General features: G+C 38.1%; 1 pseudogene; it reads right to left on the minus strand.

Annotated features, from left to right (window-relative positions):
• Nucleotides 1-7,942: 7,942 nt before the first annotated feature.
• Nucleotides 7,943-8,903, minus strand: LOC148581531 (uncharacterized; annotated as a pseudogene).
• Nucleotides 8,904-18,090: the final 9,187 nt, after the last annotated feature.

The following is an 18,090-nucleotide window of genomic DNA, read 5'->3' on the forward strand; positions in this document are numbered from 1 at the left end:
CAAAGCCATATCTAGACATATCATCAGTGAAAGTGATAAAATAGGAATATCCTCCTTTGGCTTGAATTTTCATTGGTCCACAAACATCTGTATGTATTAGTCCCAATAATTCTGTAGCCCTTTCTCCATGTCCCATAAATGGAGTTTTGGTCATTTTTCCTTTGAGACAGGATTCACAAGTTACATATGATTCATAATCATATTTGTTAAGGTAACCTTCTTTATGTAACTTAGAAATCCTTTTTTCCCCTATATGACCAAGTCTACAATGCCAAAGATATGATTCATTTACTTGATTATTCCTCTCTCTTTTGAGAGTAGAAACATGCATGACATAATTACCATTTAAATCGGGAAGAATATAAATGCCATATTGGAGATAGCCATTTACGTATAAGTCATCACCATAATAAGTAGAACAAATGTCATTTTTAATATTAAAATAAAAACCACGTTTGTCCAACATAGAAACAGAAATAACATTTGCAACAAAATTAGGAACATAATGACAATTCGATGACTACCTGAAACTGAGTTGTCTTTAGGCCTGAACGTGAGATCCAGACTCCTTTTTAGGCAGCGTTCGACTTCTTCTGATATTGAGGTGCCGCCGTCCGAGTTCCTCGTGAGGAGGTAGGGGTGGTACCTTCAAGGGGATCCGATGCTTAAGTTAGCAAGGGTTTAAGCAAGTTTTTAGTAGATTGGGTTCTAAATATACTTGAGGGTGTCAGTGTATTTATAGTATAATAGATAACCAACATTTAGTGTAGTTCCACCTTTGATGGTGGATAACCGTTCCCTTTCTTTAGAGAAGTTTGTTAAGATCTCCCTTCTAAATAAATGAAAGGTATCTTAGGAGTTAATTACTTATTGAGATAAGTATGATTATGTTGTCGTTGCTGTGTCTGACCTCCATGAAGTCAGGTAGATGTTGATGAGGTCAAATCTTGATTGGACCTTAATTTATTTTGGTCCTGATTATATTTTTTTTGTCAGGATATAAACTTGTCTTGAACACTCATGTGTCATGTTATTTCTCATTCCAATAATATCCACCTTGTCTCGTCCCAAATAGAATTACTGATTTATCATTTTTCTCTTTTTAAATTTATACAACATGAAAGGAGGGTTACTAAATTAGTGGAGTAGATTCTTCACACACACACACATTCAGAGTTGTGGGATGAGATGACCATTATCCATACTTGAAGGATTACAAGTGTTCATAACACGCAGCGGAAGTAATAAAGTAATCCTATTGATCTATTTTGTGCTTAAAACTTTATTGAAATAAGATGGGTTAGATGCCAATACCTGAGTACCCTAGTGAATGAAAACTTTCTCCTTCGATAGTACGAAGGTACTATGTGTATCCACACCGAGACTGATCCTTGTTGTCAACTCCTTGACCAATGGATTTAACTGAGAAATTTCTTGTAACTCCTTGCACCAGCAATTCTTCACTAAGAATTGGAATATTTGTGTATGTGGAGGTAAAAGAAAAACTTGTGTGTATTTTTTTTTCTTTTATCATATACACATATATATAGTATGAGATTGGTGACTGATTTGTGAATCAAATTACAATTTAATTTGAAACAGAATCAGTTGGGATCTTATCCATATTTAAAACTCATCATAGAATAAATAATTAATTATTTAATATTCTCAATTATCATATTATTATATTCATGGTGCTAGCAAAGAATATAATAATATTCCATTTGAATTAATATAATTATTTATTTGATCTAATCAAAATAATAATTAAATGATTATTTACCAAGGATTAGAACACTCGTTAGTGTGTGACCCCATAGGTTCAATACTAAGCGGGTAGTAAATTAGTCATACTAAATTTACTAATCAAGGTTGGCGTCTAGCAACGCTCCTTGACGACCCGATAGTATGAAGTAATAATATTTTTACTAAGAACCCAAGATGAACAAAAAATACAACTCCTTCCATCTTTTCAGCTCTTGGCTAACTTTTAGAGTACGGTTTAATTGTCAAACTCTAACTTGTTACCATTATTATAATGAATTATGAATGACTTAAGAAACTAATTTCTTAATTCATTCAAACCCCTTGGCCAAGGCATTGTTTATTCCATTCATTATAATCGTAGAGCTCAAACTCATTACCATAGTTGATGGATTCCATTTTGACTAATCATTAATTCTACAAGTATTTAAATCATACCCAATGTCCATTCAACTAACACCGTAGGGTGTTAGGTGTCCGGAATCAAAGTATAACAAATACATTGTCAATTACTATGATAGTCGCAGGTCAAAGGAAAATTCTAATATTATGTTCATCATAAGAATATCCTATTGACAAATATACGGTAACTATAACCATTAGGAATTCTTAGAGTGAGTCAGTTCAATGGTTATATCTCTATATATACCATTTATATATATAATTTAATAAATGAGATCTATTAATCTTCATCCAATGAAGACTATTATATATATATATTAATCTATCCGAATCACTAATGTCCCATTTTTAGTGATTCTACGATTAAGAACAATTTAAATTAAAAGTACTCAAAAAAACGTATATCTCATTATTACGATCCCTATCGTAATTATTCGTTTCTAATTTTAATTAAGGACACTATCATAAATTATAAAAGTTTATTCTTATAAAAAGAAATAATAATAATAATAATTCACAATAGTATTTTGTTGGACATACACACTTATCTCCAACAATACTCTTCTTATATCCAAATAGAAACAAGTGGATTTTATCTAAATCTACTCCAAAATTAGATCAATTATTGAAAACTCCAACCCAAATAAAATGGATAGGATATATCCATTTGAATTGTCATCTTTGAGTCAAGCCAAAATAAAATTGAAATTGTACCAAATTAGTGTAATTTTTTTAAAAAAGTAAAAAATAAATCAAAATTAGTTTAACAAAAATTAATATGTGCTGGTTTTGCTTCAGAATCAAAGTAAACTATTTTGATTTTTGAATGACAATGAACTGATTAAAAATCAAGCAAACCTAACGTGAATGCTTGCTAGTATCACGTGGACACATACTTTAGCCACCATGTCAACAGCCTACTGGCCCTAGTCCAATCACCAACAAATTTCTGAGCAACTGTCCGTTGAACAATATCGGCTAAATTGATTTTTTTTTTGGTGACTATCGGCTAAATTGATTTGAAATAAACATTTATATATAAACTGGTTAAAAATAATTTTTTTATAAAGTAGTACATTATATTATAAACTAATTTAAAACCAATTTGTTACCTTGAAAAATGATTTAGTGCACTTTTCAAACCATTTATAATGATATGCTACAACTAGATCATAAACACCACTATTCAAAAGTCAAAACCAACCACCCTTGTTTTTGGTAAATCCAAACTAAGCCCATCAACAACAAAAAATTCATTAAATGTTTTGACACACCTAAATATGGACATAGATCCTCTGGTCATTCAACACATAGTTTTGTTATGAATAGCCAATCATCACTATACGAATTTGTTTGGTAAGATTATCTAATTATTTGATCAAAAGTTTTCCAACCAAAATTCGGGATTCGTTGAATTTATGGATTTTACCATCCGTGTAAAAATGTGATTGATCTTTAAGTTCACCTGTTGTAAATAGGATCGTATTAGAAGATTCTCCATGACCAAAAAATTGTTTGGATTTCTCTTTTCTCCTTTTCTTAAGCTTGATGCGTTGACATAGTCTACAAGATAATTATTTGTCGACATCATTTTCATTGTTGGTCATCCATCAATTTCGTAACATATTATTACATGAATCCAGTTCCATGAAGACCAAAACAGTGTCTTGTACCATCCAATTAAAGGAACTTGTGATCGGTCTTCAATCTCTATGATTCAACGTCCATATATAGTAGCAAATTGATCATGTTGTGGCGGGTACCACTCTCTTAGACAAAAAATAAATAAATAAATAAATAAATAATCAAGTCACATGCATCCTAACAATAATAGGTAATTTTCACACGACTTTCTTTCCTACCTACTAGTCCCTTAATTATCGCTCCTTAGTTTTCCTAATTATGTCAAAATTTATATTTGCCCGTTATCTAAATTAATTAAGACTTAGTTGGGTAAAACCCTTACTTTTTTTTAAATAATTTATAAAAGTTAATTTTTTTTAAAGTTATAGTATCTGTATTTAGTAAATTAAATTAAAAATTATTTTTAATAAACACAAACAATAATAAATAGAGTAAAAAATTATAATAAGCCAATGCCAGGCCAAAATTACGTAAATAAGCCAAAACCAAAATCGTTTCAGTAATGAGCCAAACCACATATTTATATAATTCGAACTATAGTGGTTCGAACTCTATTCATGAATAATTCGAACCAATGCAGTTCGAATTACATAGGGGAGTTGGTTCAAATAAATCGAACAAGCTTGGTTCGATTTAGCAATGCTAGTAATTCGAACCAGGCTGGTTCGAATTATAGAGAGAGAAGGCTCCATCAAGTAATTCGAACCAAGCTGGTTCGAATTACACAAACCCAAATTCGAACCAGGCTGGTTCGATTTAGTGGTAGACAGAGCAGTATATATATGGTTGTAAACGTGAGTTGCTCTCATTAGAGGGTGTAAGATGGCTAGTGAGGAGAGTTTTGTGGTTTTGGTTCACCACAGAGGATCCATTAAGAGAAAAACTCGCTCCGGTGTGAAGTTCACAGATAAGGATCCTCTCTGTATTGTCGTGAACCCAACGACGAGCTATGATGACCTTGTTAGATCTGTGTTGATGAAACTTGGTCTGGAAGGTGCGAAGCGGATTAAGAAGTTTTTCTATCGCATTCCAATCACGGTCTTGCAGGATACCGTGAAGTATGATTGTTTCACGATTGGTAGTGATGAGGACCTGCAAGTCATGTTTCTATGTCGGAGGCAGTTTCCCGAGGTGAGGACACCAGAGTTGTTGGCAAAGCTGGTTGATGTGGTATCCAGCTCAGGGGGTTCAAACCGGAATACCACCACTGTAGCCGCGGCAGCCGGTTCCAGTTCCAGGCCTGGCGTTGCTTCTTCGTCCGTCCCTGTGTACGAGCCAGCGGTCCAACCTGTCGCCTCCCCGTCTTTTGCTGTTGATCTCAATGACGGAGTAGGCGACGTGGTAGGATCAGTTGATATTCTGCCGAATGCTTTACAGGGCGTTCCACCGGTTGGCGTCGGAGACGGATTGTTGGGTGATGTAGAGGAGGACGACGTCGAGCCGGATATGATTGAGGATGACAGCGGCGACGAGGTTGGAGCGACTGAGCCTGCATTGGCGGTCGGTGGTTCTAGTTCTGGCACACAGCAGTATCCACCACATTTTTCCTCTTTGGACCTGGATGCCATGAGGCAGGAGGGTGTTTCAGGGCACTCTATTGGATTCGGAGCTAGAGATGCGGAAGGGACTGCTAGTCTGACAGAGTTCCAGGTTGGTCAGCAATTTCAGGATAAAGATGAGGCCCTGTTAAGTGTGAAGACTTACAGCATCCGGCGAGGGGTACAGTACAAGGTAGTGGAGTCTGATCATCGCCGTTATGTGGGCAAGTGTTCTGAGTTTGGGAATGGGTGCACATGGTTGATTCGACTGAGTCTGCGGCAGCGCAAGGGCATTTGGGAGGTCAAACGGTACAATGGACCTCACACTTGTCTTACGACCTCCATCTCGAGTGATCACAGGAGCTTGGATTATCATGTGATTTCGTCGTTCATTATGCCAATGGTTAGGGCTGATGCATCCGTCAGCATCAAGGTGCTCCTAAATGCCACAGCAGCACACTTCGGGTTTAGGCCGACTTACAGGAGGGTCTGGATGGCGAAGCAGAAGGCTATTGCCCTCATATACGGTGACTGGGATGAGTCATACAACGAGCTCCCCAGGTGGGTGTTGGGAGTCCAGTTGACGATGCTCGGTACTGTTGCAATACTACGGACGAGCCCCGTTCAAGTTAGTGGACAAGTAGACGAGTCTCAAGCTTTTTTCCACAGACTTTTATGGATGTTTCCACCGCTCATCGAGGCATTTCGCCATTGCAAGTCCCTAGTTAGCATTGACGGCACCCATCTGTATGGGAAGTACGGGGGTACTTTGCTCATCGCGATTGCACAGGACGGGAACTCCAACATTCTACCTGTTGCATTCGCACTAGTAGAGGGTGAGAATGCAGAGTCTTGGTCATTCTTTCTCACCCACCTTCGACAGCACGTGACATCGCAGCCAGGTCTTCTGGTTATATCGGACAGGCATAACGGCATCAAGGCTGCGCTTGAGGCTCCTGACGGAGGTTGGTTACCTCCATCTGCATACTGTGCATTCTGCATTCAACACGTAGCGGCTAATTTTGCCCTAACCTTCAAGGGCAAAGACGCACAAAGGCTTCTAGTGAATGCCGCATATGTCAAGACCGAGGTTGAGTTTGATTACTGGTTTGATATTCTTCGGTCTGAAGACCTGGCGATGTGTGAGTGGGCGAACCGGATTGATTATTCCTTGTGGACTCAGCATCGTGATGAGGGACGGAGATTCGGTCACATGACGACGAATATCTCCGAGTGTGTGAACTCAATCCTGAAGGGTGTCAGAAACCTCCCTGTATGCTCTCTGGTGAAGGCAACATATGGAAGGCTTGCGGAACTCTTTGTTCGCAAGGGGAGAGAGGCTGAGGCCCAGATGGGAACCGGACAACAATTCAGTCAGTACTTGGTGAAGTGTATTGAGGCCAACTTGAAGACGGCCAGGTGCTTCACGGTGACTTTGTATGACCGGGATAACTCCGAGTTCACCGTAGCCGAGATCACTCCGACGGGCTCTTTCTCATTGGGTAGCTACAGAGTATCGCTTGCCTCTCAGACATGTGATTGCGGGTACGTTCAGGCACTTCACTTTCCATGTCAGCACGCACTTGCATGTTGTGCCTACTCACGACTGACCTGGACTTCTTATGTTCACAGCGTCTATCGGATTAGTTCGGTATTCAGTGTGTATCGGATTGGATTCACACCTCCGATCCCGGAGGGTTTCTGGCCACCATACGACGGGCCCACTGTGATACCGGACCCTAACAAGAGGCGTGCGAGAGAGGGTCGTCCGAGGTCCACTAGGATACGGACGAATATGGACGAGGCGGATCCGAATCGGCCAAAGAGGTGTGGCCTATGTCGCCAACCCGGACACACACGCCGGAATTGCCCACAGCTAGCTGGATCGTCTCACACAGGGGGTCATTAGTAGCCATGTTCTTAGTGTTGGAACTTTTTTTTTTAAGTTTCGCGCTTCGATGTTTTGTTTAAGCACTCATGTAACTTGTTGAGCTTTGTGTGTTGTATTGGGCATGCTGTGGGTTTACTAATGAATATGTTATGTTTCGCTTTGAGTCTTTCTATAAGTATGGTGAATGTAATTTTTAATAAGTAAATCAAATTATTACATTGTGGTGTACTACAAATGAATCTGATATTCAATGATAAAACCTTTAAACACCCGTTTACAAAGTACAACAACATGAACAAACTACAACAGTGAAAAAAAAGCTAAGATAACAACAAAAGATAACATGGCCAGCATACATGAAACATGAATCATCTAAACAGATGCGAGCCCGTAAAGCAACGATGGGGTACCCGTGTCCTCTGACCTCTGCGTATAAGCGGCTCCTCGTCCTCGATCTCATCCTCCTCCTCATCCGGGGCAGGCTATGCAGGTGGCGTACAATGGATGGGTGCCACAGACGGCCCGGCAACTGAATGTGATGCAGCAGTGTAGGCGGAGGGTGGGGTACCTCCCAAACCAAAATGGTCGGCAACGGATGTCGTAGGAGGCTCGTTTAGATCGACATCTAAAGGTGCCTGTGTGCCGGAGGTCTGACCACGTCTCTGGGCCGACATGTCCTCCTGCATGATGGTGGTAATCTCCTCTAAAAACTGCTGACCCCCGAAGTCCGCATCAAGCGTATCTGAGGCAAGGAAGTCTGACCACTGTGATCCCGGAATAACCCATGGGGTACCCTCCTACTGAGACGGGTCATCGGCGGGTACACCAACGAAGTAATCTCCCAGAGGCCCCGACCCGAGTTGAGCGTCACCAGGGTCAATCCCGTCACCCATACCTGACCCATACCACTCACCTCCATGTCCGCCATCGTGGGTACTAACACCAGCAACTGCTACTGCCCCTGCACCATCCCCGCCCACGGGACCATGCTGATCGTCGTCATCGTCGTCCTCCTCACGACCAGGGTGCTCCGCTGCACCACGCCCTCTCCGTCTCCCTCTCTGACCTCGTCGTCCACCTCCAGCGGGACCCGCACAGTCATCATCGTCCATAGCATGCTCAAGCCATCTCCAGTCACGCCCACTCCGTCGTGTCCCCACACGAGCTCTCCTCTCAACCCGCCGTCTGTCCGGCACGTCCTCAGGACGATCCATGTCAGGAACTCGCCCAGCACCCCGCTGTGAGGCCTCAACTGGAATAGGAACGGATCTCGGATCCCCCAAGTGCATATCCGGAGACAAGAACCTCTTTCCATGCTGACTCCACCACTCAAGGAACTCATGCGACGGTCCGGGGTCGGCAACGACATCGAACCTCAGCACGGTCTCCGCACGGTCGTCCCAATATAGATGCCACTTCTGCAAATGGTACAGAAATCATCGATCACCGCCTCTGCCGTCATTCGACATCAGAAAGTCGATGTTCAGGGCGAGATTCGGACGGGGCTGCACCCCTCCGAACTGCGGAAGAACCCGGTCTATCTGATGTTACTCTATGACGGCAAAGTAGATTAGCAACGTCACAGACCGCCACAAAGCCATATGCCGAGGCTCCAAAGCCTCTGGATGCACAACCTGAACTACGTCGGGGCTGCTGTACGGCATCCAGATAAACTGCACGGAGAACTCCCCAATGTCAGGGCAACTCATGGAACCAACTTATAAAGTGTGGTTAAATAGACAAACTTATTAAGTAGCATACTGACCTCCCTGTCCTGTAACCGGTCTATCCTCAGCCTCCACATCTACACTCTAGGACCCTTCTCGCTACCGGAAGGGTTGTACCCGGACCACCTGCATCATAAACATGTGTTACGGCTACTTAAATGTGTGTTTAGGGTACGTAATACATTATTAATCAACAGGGAGTAATGTATATTAAATTGAAATAAAGAAGGCTTAGTATACTACCTTGAGGCCAATGGCCAGCTGAACGTCTCATACCGTGCAGGCCTAAACCGAGGAAATCGCCAGAAGATCCATGATTGAAGTAGCTGAAGTGGGCCCGCTAGCTTGACGACATGTCTGTTCGCCACTCGGCACATGCACCGGTACAACCATGCCAGTGCTGCAGAACCCCAGCTGTAGGTACCCATCTCCTCCAGCCTAGCTACGTACGGAAGCCATCTGATGTGAATGCGGTTGCCGGACTTGTCCGTAAACAGCTGCGTGCCCAACAACATCATGATGTACGCAAGTGCATATCGGTGCACAGTCTCGTCATCGGCTCCCTCAGGGCACTCACCAAAAGTCTCCTGAAACCAGCTGCAGTTCACTGCGTACTTCTGAACCTGTCTAGGAGGAGGTATCACTCCAAGCAACTCCTGGAACCACTTCCATGCTGGACACCCACCCTGGATGTATATATGGAACTCTGATAGGCAGCCGCTCACGTAACGCCCGTCCACTGGCAAACCCAACTGGTATGCCACGTCCTGGAGTGTGATCGTGCACTCTCTGAACGGCATATGAAACGTGTGCGTTTTCGGACGCCATCGCTCGACGAATGCACTGACAAGGGCCTCGTCTAACCGGAACCATCTATCGTTCAACCTTGCAAGATGGTATAGACCGGTCATCTACAAGTACGGAACGTATCTGTCATCCAGTCGCATGCCCTGCTGCCGCCGCATGCTCCTGATACATCGCTGAGGCTGCGCATGAAACCGCATAACCAACACGATAAATCATGAACAAAACATTATACTAAATAAAACCGCATAAAAATACATGAACAAGAACCACATGCAAAACAAACCTATAGACCGCACAACTAAACCGGTAACATAAAACAACTTAAGTAGAACCACTAACATAAAACAGCTTAACTAAAACCGTTAACATAAAACAGCTAGCATAAAACAACTAACACAAACCACTAACATAAAACAACTAACAGAAACCACTTACATAAAACAACTAACATAAACCACCAACATAAGAAACCAACATAAACCACTAACTTAAAAGAGCTAACATAAAACAACTAAAACAAACCGCTAACATAAACCACCAAAATAAACCACCAACATAAACCACTAACATAAACCACTAACATAAACCACCTACATAAACCACCAACTAAACCACCATCTAACCCGCATGCAAAACCACTAAGTCACATATACCGCTACCACGAAGATTTTTCTGTACTAACCTCCTCGTTGATGACCCCGGCTATATGAGCAACTCCGTCCAAGCGATATAACCGTGCCGGATCGTCCCCCATCAGCAGAGTATTCCGTTCAGGTCTTCTTCGTACAAAATCTGGGTCGTTTTCTCTGGGATTTGGTGGGGTAGGGGAAGGGAAGAATAGTTCGAATGAGGCTGATTCGAACTCCTTATATAGCCGAATCACTTGTAATTCGAACCAGCTCGGTTCGAATTATTAAGGAGCCACGAGAAGTGTAATTCGAACCAGCTTGGTTCGAATTACATGGTTTGTTACAATAGGCATAATTCGAACTAGCCTAGTTCGAATTATGTGGAGCTTGAGTTCGAACCACCTTGGTTCGATTTACCTTCAACTTTTCCTTCTCCTAATTCGAACCATGTTGGTTCGATTTACTAAGGAATGTAGTTCGAACCAGGCTGGTTCGAATTACATAAAAATAGGCCTTGGCTCATTGTTGAAACGATTTTGATTTTGGCTTATTTACGTAACGCGAAACTACCCTTGGCTTATTACGGTTTTTAAAATAGTTTTTAAATAGTTTTTAAATTTTAAAAATATTATAATACATATTAATATAAGAATTAAATTTCGATATTAATTAATGTATGAAGTTATATTAAATTTTTTTAATTTTGATAAGTATAAATTAATTTAAAATTTTTTTTAAATACTTTTAAAAGTATATATAATGATTAAAAGTCACAAACACAAACATATAAATTTTTTTATTTACTAAATACAAAATAAAATACTTATATTTTTAAAAAATATAATTATTTCTTCAAAAAATTTTACCAAATTAACCCTAAACCTAACTACCTATTTATCTTTAATTTCTTGCACAATATAGGTATAATGTTGGAACTGTATCTTATATGGCCTCTGTTACCCAAATCTACTTAGGATATTTGATTAGACCGCTTCCTTAGCTAATTCAAACCCCTCTTGATTAATTCCCTCTCACATGCCAAGAAAGTAGCCCTTAATTTTGTAACTATATGTAATAACTTTATAATGATTTTGACAGCAACACTATGATGATGCTAGAAATAGAAAAAGTAAAAGAAGAATAAAATATATATTATAAAATAGAGAAAATAACAATGTTTTGTTTTTATGAGATGTTTAAACGACATTTTCTTCTCCATTTATAAAATATATATTTTTTTACAAATTTAAAATAACATATATTTTTAATCTATTTTATAAAATACCTATGTACAATAATTATAATTAAATATATAAATATTTATAATTATTTAATTAATAATCATATAAAAATATATTTATTATTGAAATAAATTTTAATTATTTTAAATATTTTATCATATAATATAAAATATTTTAACTAGTTGTGAAAATATTAAATTTAAACTTTTTATATATTTTATTATTCATTACAAAAAAAAACGTTGAATACTGTCAGATTTACTGTTGGATTTAGTGTCGCAGAATAATGGTAGATTTATTGGCGGAGAAGGCGTGGAATTCGTTAGCTTAAATTATTACCAGCAGATTTACATTTCTAATCGTAAATTCGCCGGTAATAATTGAAGGGAAACAAGAAAAAAAGGCGTGTAATTTAGTATTGGATTTACCTTCGGATAAATTTGCCGGTAAACCTATTTAGTGAAAACGCTGCGCTTTGGTGACCTGTAATAGTTTACTGTGAGATTTTTTTTGGAAGCCCCTCTCCCTCTTGCTGCCATCCAGTTTTGCCAGCTGCCACCAACAGTGCCGGCTACCACCAACATTCTCCCGTCCACCTCTGTGTCTGTATTTTTTGGTAAATAAATTTTTGTTTTTGTTCTCGTTAAATTTAGGATTAATTTAGGTTTTAGTTGTTAATTAGTATTATGATTTAGTTAAAAATAATTTTTCTGTTTAGTAAATTTACGTGGTTAAGATAGGATTAGATTAGGTTATTAGACTTTTGTGAGTTCTAATGCTATAATAATAGGTAACTACTCAAATGAAGATGGCAAAAACATCTTTTCATGAAGATGCTTTATTTAAAAGTGTGACTTATTTATTTAGCCACATTTTAAACAAAGACAACACTTTTATAAATATCAAAATCTAACCATACAATCCATCATCCAATGGTCAAAAAGAAATATTCTCACATGAAAACAATTATAAAATCTTCATTGTAGTATCCACCATAATGATACGATATTATTGTTGTTATGCTGTTTGTTTTGAATTGGAATTGATTTTAATAAATTGGTGATGCTCAAATTTCAATGCATATATTTCATATAGTTCAAGTTATTCTGTTCAAATAGGCATATTGCTAAATATTTGTGAAGTTGGTTAAACTTACTTTTATACAGGTCAATTTTTGGTTAAACTAATTTTATCTGTGTAATTAAATAATTAATTTTTTTTATCATTTTAGTAGTTCTTTATTTTATGCATAGTCAGTGTAATTAATTATATTATATTATTCGTTATAATGTATATTATATTTTATTGTGTTAAGACATTATTATTATTATTATTATTATTATTATTATTATTATTATTATTATTATTTCTTGCATGAGTCAATAGTCAACAAGTTGATTAAAGACTCCGATAATAAGTCACATTAATTTTTAATATATTTTAAAAGTGAAAATGACAGTTGTTAAAAAAAATTAAATATGAGATCATTTTAAATGACTTATGAATAACTTTTTATTTGTATTCGGATAAATTTATACATGTAATAATATATATTGTTAAATATTTGTGAAGTTGGAATGTGCACTTACCTCTTTTGTTTTATTTAATTTGAACGGATAATGTATTTCTTTAACTAAGTTTAACATAGTTTATTTTGATTAAGTATTTTGAATGATGTTGTGAATATGTTTAGCACATTTTTAATTGGTATGCTATTTGCGGATATGACAACAGGTAGAGGTGTTGTGGATCAGCTTAGCGGTCGTGATCATGGTATTGGTCGTGGTCATGTAGAAGAAGGGTTTTTGCCAGTACTCTTGAAAATTCTGAATCCTCTCCCTTTAATCCGACTATTCCGATGACGTCACAGGTTAGTTGCGGGTGCATCGGAACAGTCGTTCATCATGGAGCTTAACCCCAACTACGTCCCTGCGTCTATGGCGATGATGCCGTCTCCATTGGCTCAGAAGCCCACTGTCTCGGCGACACCGCCTCCATCCGCTCAGCAGCTCACTGTCTTAGCGACGCCACCTCCAGCGATGGACATAGTGGCGCTAGAATCCTCACACGGAAGCCAACCAACTGATGCCCCTCCACTACCTCCCATCGTACGGATGATAATTTAACTTGATGGCGGAACGGCGTAAGTACTACTTTAAGTCTTTTATATGATGAAAGTTTTTGATATATCGTGATTAGTGATTCTTGATTATTGATTCTAGTTTTAGTGGATTTAGGGTTGTAAATTTGAATTGTTGAAAGTGTTTGATATATTCTGATTATTGATTATTGATTATTATTTCTAGTTTAGTGGTTTTATGGATGTTGCTTGTTGATTATTGATTGTTGTTCATTGATTGTTGACAATTGATGTTGTTTAATACTATTGTTGACGGATAGAGTTTGTGGTGTATTCCAATTATAGATAAAACTCTGCCGAAATTTCTAAAAAAATCTCTATATATTATGGTTATTTGCTTATGAAATTTTAATTTATATTGCCATATTAGTTTGTTTGTAAATTGTTGATAGGTTTATGATAAATAATAATGCATGTACTTAGGAGATGACCAACGTCATCAAACTGATATACAACCATCCATGGATGAGTTACAAGAAGATCCCATCTGAGGCCAGAGAGCGATGGTTTCAGAAGTGGGCAGTAAAAGCTTAATATAGTCAAACCTTATTAGCTAGTTTGTATCTTCTATTTTGTTTAATACGATATCTTTCGATTAACTAATTTTAAAGTTTCTTTGTACAGGTGAACTTTGTATGGGACAAGGAGCATGATGCCCTCATCAGGAAGATATATGACCATCAAATGGGTAGACGGATGCAACAGATGCTGGAGGATGTACATGAAAGGCACGACCACTCCACTTCTTAGCTCTGCCCGAAAATCAAGAAGGCTCTGTACGTTCACTGGGAGACCGATGAGGGGTTTAGATGTAACACCCTCCCACACAGAGCTTTACGCTTGCACGCCAACTTGCTTCCCCTCTGGTGGGAGCGTTGGCACAGCCTGTGCGTATGAACCCCTGCCCTCTTATGCTTCTGTGCGCGCGCACAGACTTTTGTGCGCACGCACACATGATCCAACCCATAAAAAAAAATTAGCCTTCCTGTGTGTGGGCACAGGTTTGTGCCTATGCACACATCAATCCAAGGCCTCTGGTCGCAGCGTTTGCATCCCTAGTGCGAACGCAGAAGCCTTCTACATTTTTCTATCCACGCGTACGCGTCATATTGCATTTTCGCCCTTTCACGCGTACGAGTCGATCTCCATTTTTTGCCGCACCACGCGCACGCGTCCCTTACGCGTACGCGTGACCCTCTGTGCCTACGCACGCCCCTGTTTTCTCACATCTAAACTTCTTTTCTTCTCTTATCTCAACTTCTTCTCTTCTTTTCCCCTCCACCCCTCTCTTCTCTTGCTTTAGCCCTCTTCTTTACTTGTTCCACTTTGTTTTATTTTCATTTCATTTTTTTATTTTGGTGATTATATTAGTTTTAGTTTAGTTGTTTGTTAATTAAATAAATTGCAAGTGTTTGCTTGATGATTATTGGGTTGCTTCTTGCTTGAATTTGGTTTCAAGTTTAATGAATATGTGCACTGAACATTAACTCTTTGTTTGATTGCCTAGATGAATTGCTAGTTTGATTCATATGTTGTAGCTACCATATGTGTTAGACTTTATCCTTGCTTGGCATTATAAATTGTGCACTTTTACTTTAGTGAATTGAGTTAAGCTACTTAGTCATCATAGTTCTTAAGTGAATATAATCACATAACAAGGTATTTGTTCCTTGTTAATGCTTTGTATTTTTTTGAGTTGACTTGACTTGATTCATATCAAGACTTGTCACTTTTTGTAACAAGCACCTTATACATGTGATTATTTCCTTATTCTTAAGGGTGAATAAGTAGTCTCTTTTCATCATTGAATTGGTTGTTGTTGATTGTGCCATTTTCTATTCACCAGCGCTTTCGGCACGATTTCGATAACCAATGTCTTATATACTCAATTCACTTTAGTTGTAGTTACCTAGGGTTACTTGTGCCTCAAGTTTTTCTTATTCTCCATTTGCAACCTAGGACTACTTGATTGAGGAACATGCTATTTCTTTTGCTTTTGTGGTTATTTTTTTACCCGATCAATGTGTTGTGTTCTAAATTGTGCACACATTTAGAATACACACATTGCCTTTTATCATACCACACATCTTACCATTCCTCAATTGTTGTTTCTTTATCTATAAAGCAACCCGGAGCCCCCGGAGCCCACCAGCTGAAGGTGGAGCCTCACAGTCCTTCATCCCCCGGATCATGTGCATGCACGGAGGACCGTGCATTATTTAAGTGTGGGGGAGGATCACTAACTTCAAGGGGGTAAAATTTCTTTTCTTAGACACTTTGCAATACTCTTTTTGTCCTTTTTCTTCAATTTTTACAATTTTTTGTTCTTGTTTGCATTTTGTTTGGTTTATTTGTATATATCTCTTTAATGCTTATAGTTATATGATAGTAAATACTTGCATGTTGCATGTTAGATTGAATAAGTTTGGTTGAAACAACAAAGAATTTCAAGAAATCTCTTTTAGGGCATTCCATTGATTAGATTTGAAAACTTATTTTTGAGCTTGCTTGAAGTATTTTTAAGGAACATAGAAAAGAGCTTGAACAAATTACCTGGTGAGATTTGAGCTTTAATTGGGTGGTTGCACATTATCAACCACAAAAATTTTGTTCTTGTGTGATAAACTCCTTTTATGATTGTAATCTTCGATTTGCTTTAATCTATATGTCCTATACTTGTTGTTTTGAATTGCATTTAGTATGATTGAGGCCATTTTTGAATTTGAACTCACTAACCCATATGGCCAACCCTTACATTTACCATTGTAAGCCACTTTTTGAGCCTTTAATTCCCCTTTTATTCTAATTTTAAGCACATCATTTGCCCTAAGTGAAAAACCAATAATGTCCTTGAATTGTATCTTTGATTAACTTGGGTTTGAGTGTGTGTGTTAATCAAGTGTGGGAGAATTTGTGGAAAAACATTGGTAGTTAGTTATTTTGGATGTTCATTGAGAATACTTGGAAAAATGGGTAAACACTCATGCATTTTATACTTGAAACACATGCATCTCTTTTTTATGTTAAGTATATATATATATATATATATATATATATATATATATATATATATATATAAAGAGAGAAAAAGAAAAGAAAGAAAAAAAAAAGAATTGAAAATAAGAATGTTAAATAAGAGATGCATATGTGGTTGAATTGGAAAAAGGATGCATGAGTGAATGTGAAAAAGGAAAATGAATGGGAAGTTAGGTTGTTCTCTTTAGTATACATAGGTTGATTTAGGATTAGGTGGGATACTTGAGCTAATCAAAGATCCAATCTAATAGCTCACTTAACCATATTAATCCTACCCTTACCTAAGCCCCATTACAACCCTCAAAAGACCTCATGATATTTGCATTCATTCATCAAATATTAGTTGATTGTTAGATGGCTTGCAAATCTTTGAAAAACATTATTAAAGGAGAATTGAGTGATTAAACCCTACACACTAAGCGATTAGAGTGTAAACACATCTGGTGAGGGTTTCAATTGCTCAATTCTATGTTTCCATTGCTTACCTTATATCTTCTTGCAAGTTGTTGAACTTAATTTTGAGAATTTCAAATCAAATCTTTGGACTTTGAGCATATTGCATTGATTTCTTGTCTCGGCCCTAAGTTCCTACTTTGGATTGATTGAGATTCTTTTGTTTGTGTTTACCAAACTCAATAGGAAGCATATTGTAGACATATATAGATGGTATTTAGTATAGTTGCATACATATAAGTAGTTGCATTGAATAAATCATTTACCCCTTTCATTCATTCCCTTTGGTTGTGTTTAACATGAGGATATGCTATTGTTTAAGTGTAGGGAAATTGATGAGTCCATATTTTACGATATATTTTGGTTTGATTTGAGTGTATTTCATCACATAAACCCACATTTATTCATCTAAATAGCATGCTTTTGAGATTTCTTCCTAAATTGTGCTTGAAAGTGAAAACATGCTCTTTTGTGCTTAATTTAGTCAATTTTAATTCACTTTAATCCCATTTGGTGCCTTGATGTATTTGTTAAGTGATTTCAGGTTTCCAAGGTAAGTATGGGTTGAAAAAGTGAGGAAAAGAGCATGCAAAAGGGAAGAAACCATGAAGAAATGAAGTTTGGGAGTTTTAGCACGCGTCCGTACGCACAAGTGTGTGTGCGCACGCACAACGAAGATTTGCAAGTGACACGTACGCGTGACCCACGCGTACACGAGGGAGTGAATTTTGTGCAGGGACACGTACGCATGACCCAAATTACGTCAGCTCATTAATGCAAATCGCTGAGGGCGAATTTTGGGCCTCCAGAACCCAGTC

Source organism: Arachis ipaensis, chromosome B10 (genome assembly GCF_059453495.1).
Source record: "Arachis ipaensis isolate K30076 ecotype BB chromosome B10, ASM5945349v1, whole genome shotgun sequence".
NCBI classification, from domain to species: Eukaryota; Viridiplantae; Streptophyta; class Magnoliopsida; order Fabales; family Fabaceae; genus Arachis; species Arachis ipaensis.